Genomic DNA, 9,082 nt, shown 5'->3' with positions numbered 1-9,082 from the left:
TTGTCTCAGTAACGATGCCTTCACAAGCTCAGAGCTAACAAGGAACTCTTTGTCACTCTTTGTCCGTTCACAAGCTCAGAGCTGATTGTTGCTGCAGTTTTTTTATAAGGTATGGCACTCTTTGTCCGTTCGATAAAGGTCCTATCAATTAACACGAGTCCATAAACAAATCCAACGTTTATATGAGAAAAATATTTAAGAAAATAACACATGAGTACACAGCAAAATAGCACATGAGTACACAGCAAACTGGGATGTTACAATATTACTGGCTATTCTAAAAAAATAAATCTATCGTGTGAATTCCATTATAATGAGATGAGATTTGTAAATGATTGTTGCTTCTCTTCATGTTACGCTCTCCAAACACCACAAACAGCGTATGATTTGACGATCTCGAACAAGTACGCCAACAGCATATACTCAGTTGGGTTAGGGTTTTATGGTGCAACATGTCTATCCGGGTTTGAGTCTTGCATTCTGCACGGGCGCTCATATTTTTTTAGAATTAAATCTCGAGAGGAATAGTACATACGTATGTAGGTACGTTTAGTGGTCTAGAATTAAATCTCAAGAGAAATAGTATATGCACACGTAGCGGTCATACATCTAATCTTATTTAGATATGTGCTATAACGCACCCATTAGATAAGTGAGTGTGTGCCTTGTACTTAAAAAGGGTACCCAAGAGTCATGTAGACCGGTGCGTCTAACTCATTTCACACAATGAATCACTTCATGGGGAAAATGATTCAAGCAAATGCCACTTGTTTTTTTACTCCATCCAGTCAAAAATACATGACGTTTTTTATTTTTTATGGTCTTCCACATGTAACTCTGACCACTATTTTTTATTAGAATATAGTTATAATATCTAATAAAAAATAATATTATAAGAATATTTTTAGGATAAATTTACACGTATAATTTTTATATTTTAAAACTAAATATTTGAGAAGATATTAACTGTCAAAGTTTTAATAGTTTGACTGGATCTTAGTTAAAGTGTATATGACCGGATGGAGCACTTCTTTTTAGTTCAAGCCATTCGTGGGTTGCACTTGCACACGATGTAGCCTAATACGTCAGTTGCTCCATGTTCTGCTTGTGCTTGGATGTATACCTTGTCATGCTTTTGTGTCTAATTAATACTGCTAGCCAGTTGAGACATTCATGTATAGTTAGCTTTATGCATTCTAGTTGTATTAATGAATGCAGTTGCCCAAGTTGCCGAACTTACGATTTTCGGCGTTCAAGTTATATGCTTCAAATACTACCTTTCCTGTTTCAGGAATGATAATGATCTTAAATACTGCCTTATTTTTTAGCAAGTAATTACTACTGTGAATTTATGTTTCCTCGGTCCTGTGTATGTTTATTTATGCTGAACGAATAAATGTATCTTCTATATGTTGCAAACAATGCAGGTAATGACAAGGTTTAAACTGAATGCTTACGTTAGCGATACCCTGAATAGGATACTTCAGCGAGAGCAGAGCTTGCTTCTAGATACTGATTGCTTGGTTTTACTTTAACAGAGCTGCGAAAGACGGTTTTATCTCTTTTGTGAAATCATGTATGCAGGAAAATTATATTTATGGTAAAATTGGCAAAAACAAAGTGTTTAGCATATTGATGATTGTTATGATATTGTGTGGATTAACGTGAGTCAAGTTTGAAAAATTTGGGCTCGGAATTGATCGTTGATTTTGTTTGTGCAGGTGTGTTTCAAAGGCGAACATGGTTGGTGATAGGGACTGAGACTAGGATCGGAGAGGAACTGAGGTCAAGACGATAAGAAGGTTGTGTGAGACGTTCGGACTAGAGAACAGTGTACGTGAAGATGATCACACTATAAAAAAAACGTGAGAGATATATAGTCTATGGTGTGGTAGACATGGATCACCCATGAGGCGTACATAGAGTTGTATGGGCTACATCATGGTGAAGATCTATGAAATGTGCATTTTTGTGGAGTGAAAATTGTGACTAGGTTTGTCGCAATAAGCATGGATTGTTCCAACACATGAGGTGTATGTATGCATTGGAATAATAAAAGAAAATGGAGGAAGGTCAGGAAGTGCTTGGCTACAAATTTGTATGTACCTTTGTGCATGTGCATGGTGGCTCGACTAGTGTCGGAGGGTTAACTCTTGTCGCAGGAATCCTGAGGGACCCCTTTTTAGAGATTCGGCCGGGGGGATGATCCTGAATTTGTTCGCTGGAGAAATAAATGGGTATAAATGCAACGGTCAGCGGGGTGGAACGATCTAGTGCGGAATGGAGTAAATGCGCTGGTGTTTAGACAGGTTCAGGCCGCACGGAGGCATAACACCCTACTCCTGTATGGATACTATAAATGCCCTGAGAATGTCCCTCAAGGATGTTGCTAGTTACAAGGATGTTTGTCTATCCTAAAGCCTGAGGCTCCTTGTTCTTCGGTCTGCGTGTATCTGTTGGTTTTGGGTGCTCTCGATCTTCTCTTTCCTTCTCTACTCAAAGCCTGTTCTGATATTCTTGAGCGCCGGAGGGCTTATTTTTGTCCGTGCTGCCGGCTGCTTTAAATACTCGCCGGCAGCAGCGTGCCCCGAACGAGAGGGCACGAGTTCCAAGGTACCATAAATGGAAAGGGCGTCATCATAGCCTCTATGCGAAGTGACCGGGGGTGGAAAATGTGCCCCACGCCCGGTCATTCGTCACCATAAATGCACTAGCAACGGGCGCCGTGGAGAGGGCCCACCGGGCAGTCGCAGAGCGGCCCGGCGCGCCCGTCCTGTCTTGTTCTCCTGCCACAGCAGCGCGGCAGACGGAACGCCTCGGCCCTTACGACGTTATCCCGAGACGGGCCGGATGGCACGGGATGGGACCTGTGCATAAAATGACCCCACGCCCTTCTGCCAGAATGTGGCAGGAACTGACACCGAGTGTGGCGGGAGCAGTTGGGGGTGACAGGCCACGCGCGCTCTTTAAATGCGGCCTTGGGCCTTTGACTGGCTGACACCTCATCAGTGGGCCCCTGCGGGGGCCACTGTCAGGGGGCTCTCTGAGTCGTCGGGGAACCGAGTGCTCGGGAGTCACTGTTCACCTCCCCGAGCACTCTCTCCCGAGAATGCCCTTTCTTGATCCTCGGGGAGCCGAGTGCTCGGGGGTACTGTTCACCTCCCCGAGCACTCTCTCCCGGGCACCCTTGTACGGACCTTCGGGGGGACCGAGTGCTCGGGGGCCGCTGCTCGCAGCCCCGAGCACTCTCTCCCGGAACTTCCTTCAGTGGGTCCTCGGGGTACTTGGGTGCCCAGGGGGCCACCGCTCGCGGCCCCGGGCATACTTCTCCCGGTACTTAGCTTTCCTGATCGTCGGGGGACTTGGGTGCTCGGGGGTCACCATATACCTCCCCGAGCACTTTCTTCCCGGTACTTAGACTTCGCAGATCATCGGGGAACTTGGGTACTCGGGGACCACTGACTGTGGCCCCGAGCGCCCTCTTTCGGGACTTAATCTTTTTTACCTCGCGGAGGAAACTCCGCGGGATGGCGCCATGTGGCGGATTGCTGGCCTGACCTCGGGGTTCGGGGACCCCCGATTCCTGATTCACTGACAGCTAGGTGCGAGGCGTGGCATGGGCTGGCGGCCCAAAGCGGTTGGGGTGCGTGGCCTACAGAGGCATCGCGGTGGCCCAACGATGGGCGAGCAGGGCCCACAAGCAGGGCAGACGGCCTAGGCTGAAGGAGATGGCCTAGGTGGGCGCGTAGCTGTGCATGTGTGAGTGATCGAACTGTTAAAGCACAGGCGAGATTCGAGGCCGTGTCAGACACTGTTCGACTCGAAAATAAAAGAACAGAGATAGAGAGAGAGAGTTGTAGTTCAATTTTTCTTTTTAGTAAAAAAGAGAGAACTAACTAGGGTTTAAAAATTCGTGGAGACTCTTGTAGGGATGTTGTGGAGATTCATCTTATGAACTTATCCATGCAATGAAGATCAACTTTTGTAAGTTGATGAATTGGTAATTTCATTTTTGGTTGCGTTCTTTGTTTTTTCCCTCGGTGATTTTTTGTGGATCTTTTGGTCAATGTATTTTTTCTTGATTTGATCCATATAAAATCATATAAGAAAATTAGAGTTTAATCTATTTTCGTCACCACCTGCCATAGTCTACTTACGAAGATAATAACTTTTGATCTATATATCCGATTGACTTTATTCTTATTGAATTAGTTTCATAACATGATCTAGTTTCTACTGTTAAAATTTGAGGGCAATCAAACTTGCAGATCTTCTTTTACATCGGTTTTAAGGTAAACACCGCGGAAAGGATAGCCGGGTGACATCGGCTGTTAAGGAAGTGATTAGACTATAAATTAGAATGACTTAGAACATTGAAGAAGGCTTAGATGAATTCTTCTTGCTTGATTACAAAGGGTGATAGCTGCTTGCCTTATATAAGCATAACTCTACCAACTTGATTAATAACTATAGATAGAAATAAGAACCTAACAAACCAATAGATATACTAGTCTATCCTAATCTCCTAAACTCGTGCTACAGCACCGCTACAATACTGATGGTACTGTTCTCATGAGCAAACAGTGATTTCTGTATATGAACAGTGATTCATACACATAACAAAAGTCCTTAAAGCTAGCCAGTTGAGACATGCATGTAAGCTAGCTTTACACATGTTAGTTATCTCAATTAGTGTTGTTTCCCAAGTTGCCCAACTTATGTTGTTTTGCATTCTAGTCATAGGTTTCAAATGCTACATGTGTTTCCAGAATTGCAATCATGTTATATACCAGACTCTTCTATCGTAGCCTTTCAAGTTACTAGTGATTGCTTGCTTACTATATGTTTCCTTTCTTCTTCTATAAAAAGATCTTAGTGTGATGGTTGCTAGACTTAAAGAATGGGAATCATGGGGTTAAAATACCCTCTACTCTCTCTTTAAAAGAACTAACAATATGTTGTGTTCTAAATATGTGAGTGCATGTTTCTTGAAGAAAACCGAATGCATTAAGCATTTGTAATGGGAATTAACCGCATGCACGCATTTACTAGTGGTTGGTTAATGAATTGATTTTTGATCTCATGCACGATTGCTTGCTCTAAAGTTTCATGGTTCTTTCATAAATTAAGACTGCTCAAGTCCATCGGGTGCTCTCATGAATTGCATGGCAATTTCATAAATTAATGCTCTCATAAAGTTGCATGGTTGTTTCATGAACTCATGTGTTAAGCTCAAGTCCATTGGGTGCTCTCGGTGCTGCTACATATATGACCCACCGTGAGAACATTTGAAATAAGCTAGAGAGAAAGAAAAACAAGAACACAAATGAGAGTAATTATTTAATCATTAAGAGAACAAGAAAAGTAGAAGGAAGAGAGGAGACAAATATATTCAATATGCAAGGAGCTAATATGCAAGTGGGTAAGTTTGTGCGGTAGCACATGAATGGTTGAGTTGTACGATGCATACATAAAGGTTGTTTTATCTTATTCGGTTAAATCAATTTGTGCTAATACGATCTTGTATAGCTTCCGTGAATTTTGCTTATATTTTGTATCAGAGCCAGGTTTTAGCACATTTGATTTACCATGATAATTATTCTTAAATATGTTGGTCGTCTCTTTCTTATGCCAATAAAAGATGCATGCAACATGAAAGTTATTCCGCTATATAATATTGTATGATTACAAGACCAACTAGTAAGCAAATGGATTATATCTATCCGTATGGTATTGGATGGAAATCAATGCACAAACACTCACAAATTGTTTTTATGACCATAATTGTTAATAACATATCAACTAAATATTTTATTATCAAAGCATGTTAGTCACCAAAGTGACCTTACATAAAAAAAGGAATCGTAAATATTTTAGTTGTACATTTCATATGTTTATATAAAATTGATGCTAATTATTGAAAAATATATTGAACAATTGAGTTCACTAATTGTATGCTAGGAGGTCATCCAAAGACATACCATTTCTTGTAATTGGTAACATAAAAGGGATACATCGACATACTTTATATATTTGTTAGTCTATCCAAAGATAGCATTCTTATTATTTGAGTGTGGTTGATTATCCAGTAAAGAGTGCACTTACATTAATTAGGTGATTACAAAATCATAGGGTAAGTAAAAATCTCAGTGTAATGCAAGGAACATATGTAATGAGGGGAAAAATATGATAGCTACACATTGTAAATTGGTGAGGGCATCACCTTTTCGTGCAAATATTTGAAAGGCGAGCATTGAGCAGCCCACAATCCATACATGGCTACGGATGTGCAAAATTACAAATCCTATCCAAACAGCATTGGAAATTTGGAATGCAATCTCCATCAAAGGAGTGACGAAATACATGTGCAAATGGGAGCATAAGCATTTATACATTTGCTGGCAATGTGAAGATACTTAGGAGGCCTCGAAATTACGACATGATATGAGATGCTTGAATGTACTTAAAGTCGCCTGGAGGGGGGGGGGGGTGAATAGGCATTTTTGAAAATCAAAATTAATCAGAGCCCGGATACTCCGGTGAAGGTCGGATACTCCGGTAGTCCGGACTATCCGATCTTGTCTGGATTATCCGGGTTATATAGGATTTCGAAATTGAAATGAATCTAAGCAAGTTTACTAGAATCTAAGAGATACCACAGGTTCTACTAGGAGTAAATTACTTAAACAACAATACACTGTAGTAACATACTCATGAATAATAGAATTTGGGAAAACCCAAAACTACAACAATTAGTAAAGCTTGCACAAAAATAAGGAGACAAGAATTTATCCCGAAGTTCGATCACCTCACTAAGAAGCACCTAATTAAAAATAAATGCTAGCCGAGACTCTCTGGCGGAGTCTCACTTGGAGACTCCGGTCGAAAACTCCAACTACGGGAGTATCCGGTGAACACCGGAGACTCCGGCCATTTTTAAATTAAATGCTAACAGAGGCTCTCTGCCGGAGACTTTCTCGGAGACTCCGGCCAAAATTCACCAAGCACCAGAGTATCCGGTGAAGACTCTGGAAAATTAAAATTAAATCGGAACCGAGACTCTTTGGCAAAGTCTCACTCGGAGACTCCGGCCTAAAACACTAAGTACCGGAGTATCCGGTGAACACCGGAGACTCCGGACTCAGAACACTTTGCCTATTTTCCAGTGTCCGTGGGTGAATGTGTCTCTCAACATTTGGTTCTAATAGGTTACTTTGAGCATTGAGACACTATCAAAACTAACAATTGCATTCCTCTTGATAGTACGACTTTCCTAAACTCAATTTCAAAGATAAAATCAAATTAAATCATATTGAGTACTACAAACCGCTTCTCTTTTCTTTTTGAGGGACGTCAACGTCGTATATCTTCACCAATGAGACTAAAACCTGTTCATCGCTTCAATAAACTCATTAGTCCCTTAATCGTTTTGTCATCAATAAGCCAAAACCCACTTAGGGGGCCTAGATGCACTTTCAAGCTAACCTGGGCGTTTATGATGCAGATACTTCAATGGCGAGATAGGTTGACAGCAAGTGTTGTAGGATAGTGTCTAAGAGAAATCCTAATGCATATGAAAGGGCCCTGATGCGGCTGGCGCGGCGCCGCTTGCTACTGTCATATTCGTGCTCCGCGCCGTTCCATCAAATAGGCTGTGAGTGGCCAGTGGTGCTGAAAGAGAAATATCATTTTTTTTATCTAGGAACGCACACGCGCGAGAGTGCAGGAGAGATTCATGTGGGCGTCACGTCATGCTTCACCCGTCTGAGGATTCATCCGCTGCTCTTACGAAGTCGTTGGGCGGTGGAGACAGAAGTGGATTGGAGAGGAGCCGAATGCTAGATACATGGGGAGGAGGAGGAAGCGACCAGGAAGGAGATGGTAGCGTCAGCTTATTGCAAAGGGTTGCGAAGTAGGGAGGAGAAGGAACTAGGCGGCAGAGGCTGAGGGAGGGTGGCGGTAGCACCGGCGAGCCGAGGAGTGCGATGGTGGAGTCGGAGCTAGGGCCAGGGAGAACGGCTGGGCAGCCACGTGAGGGGACCGACGGGGGCAAGCGGCGAGCATCTGGGCGAGGACGCAAGGGTGAAGAGGGAGCACACAAAAGAGTTGCAGTCCCTGTGCGTCCTCTTCCTCCCATGTGTGCTTCTCGTCCACACCAGCGGGCATGGCGACTGTCGGAGGGTTAACTCCTGTCGCAGGGATCCTGAGGGACCCCTTTTTAGAGATTCGGCCGGGGGGATGATCCTGAATATGTTCGCCGGAGAAATAAATGGGTATGAATGTGATGGCCGATGGGGTGGAACGATCTAGTATGGAACGGAGTAAATGCACTGGTGTTTAGACAGGTTCGGGCCGCACGGAGGCGTAACACCCTACTCCTGTATGGATATTATAAATACCCTGAGAATGTCCCTCAAGGATGTTGCTGGTTACAAGAATATTTGTCTATCTTAGAGCCCGAGGCTCCTTGTTCTTCGGTCTACGTGTGTCTGTTGGCTTTAGGTGCTCTCGATCTTCTCTTCTCTTCTCTACTTAGCTTGCTCAGAGATTTCAAAGCTTCAAAAACTTGTCTCCGCTTGTGAGCGATTGATTCACCTCAGAGCATGTCTTTGTCCGTGCTGCCGGCGGCTTTAAATACCTGCCGGCAGTAGCGTGCCTCGAATGGGAGGGCACGAGAGGCACCATAAACGGAAAGGGCGTCATCATAGCCTCTGTGCGAAGTGACCGGGGATGGAAAATACGCCCCACGCCCGGTCATCCGTCACCATAAATGCACTGGCAACGGACGCCGTGGAGAGGGCCCACCGGGCAGCCACAGAGCGGCCCGGCGTGCCCGTCCTGTCTTGTTCTCCTGCCACAACAGCACGGCAGACGGAACGCCTCGGCCCTTACGACGTTATCCCGAGACGGGCCGGATGGCACGGGATGGGACCCGTGCATTTAATGACCCTACGCCCTTCTGCCAGAAAGTAGCAGGAACTGGCACCGAGCGTGATGGGAGCAGTTGGAGGTGACAGGCCACACGCGCTCTTTAAATGCGGCCTTGGGCCTTTGACTGGCTGACACCTCACCAGTGGGCCCC

This window comes from Phragmites australis, chromosome 15, assembly GCF_958298935.1.
Source record: "Phragmites australis chromosome 15, lpPhrAust1.1, whole genome shotgun sequence".
Lineage (NCBI taxonomy): Eukaryota > Viridiplantae > Streptophyta > Magnoliopsida > Poales > Poaceae > Phragmites > Phragmites australis.
Note: the sequence above shows the minus strand (reverse complement) of the source record.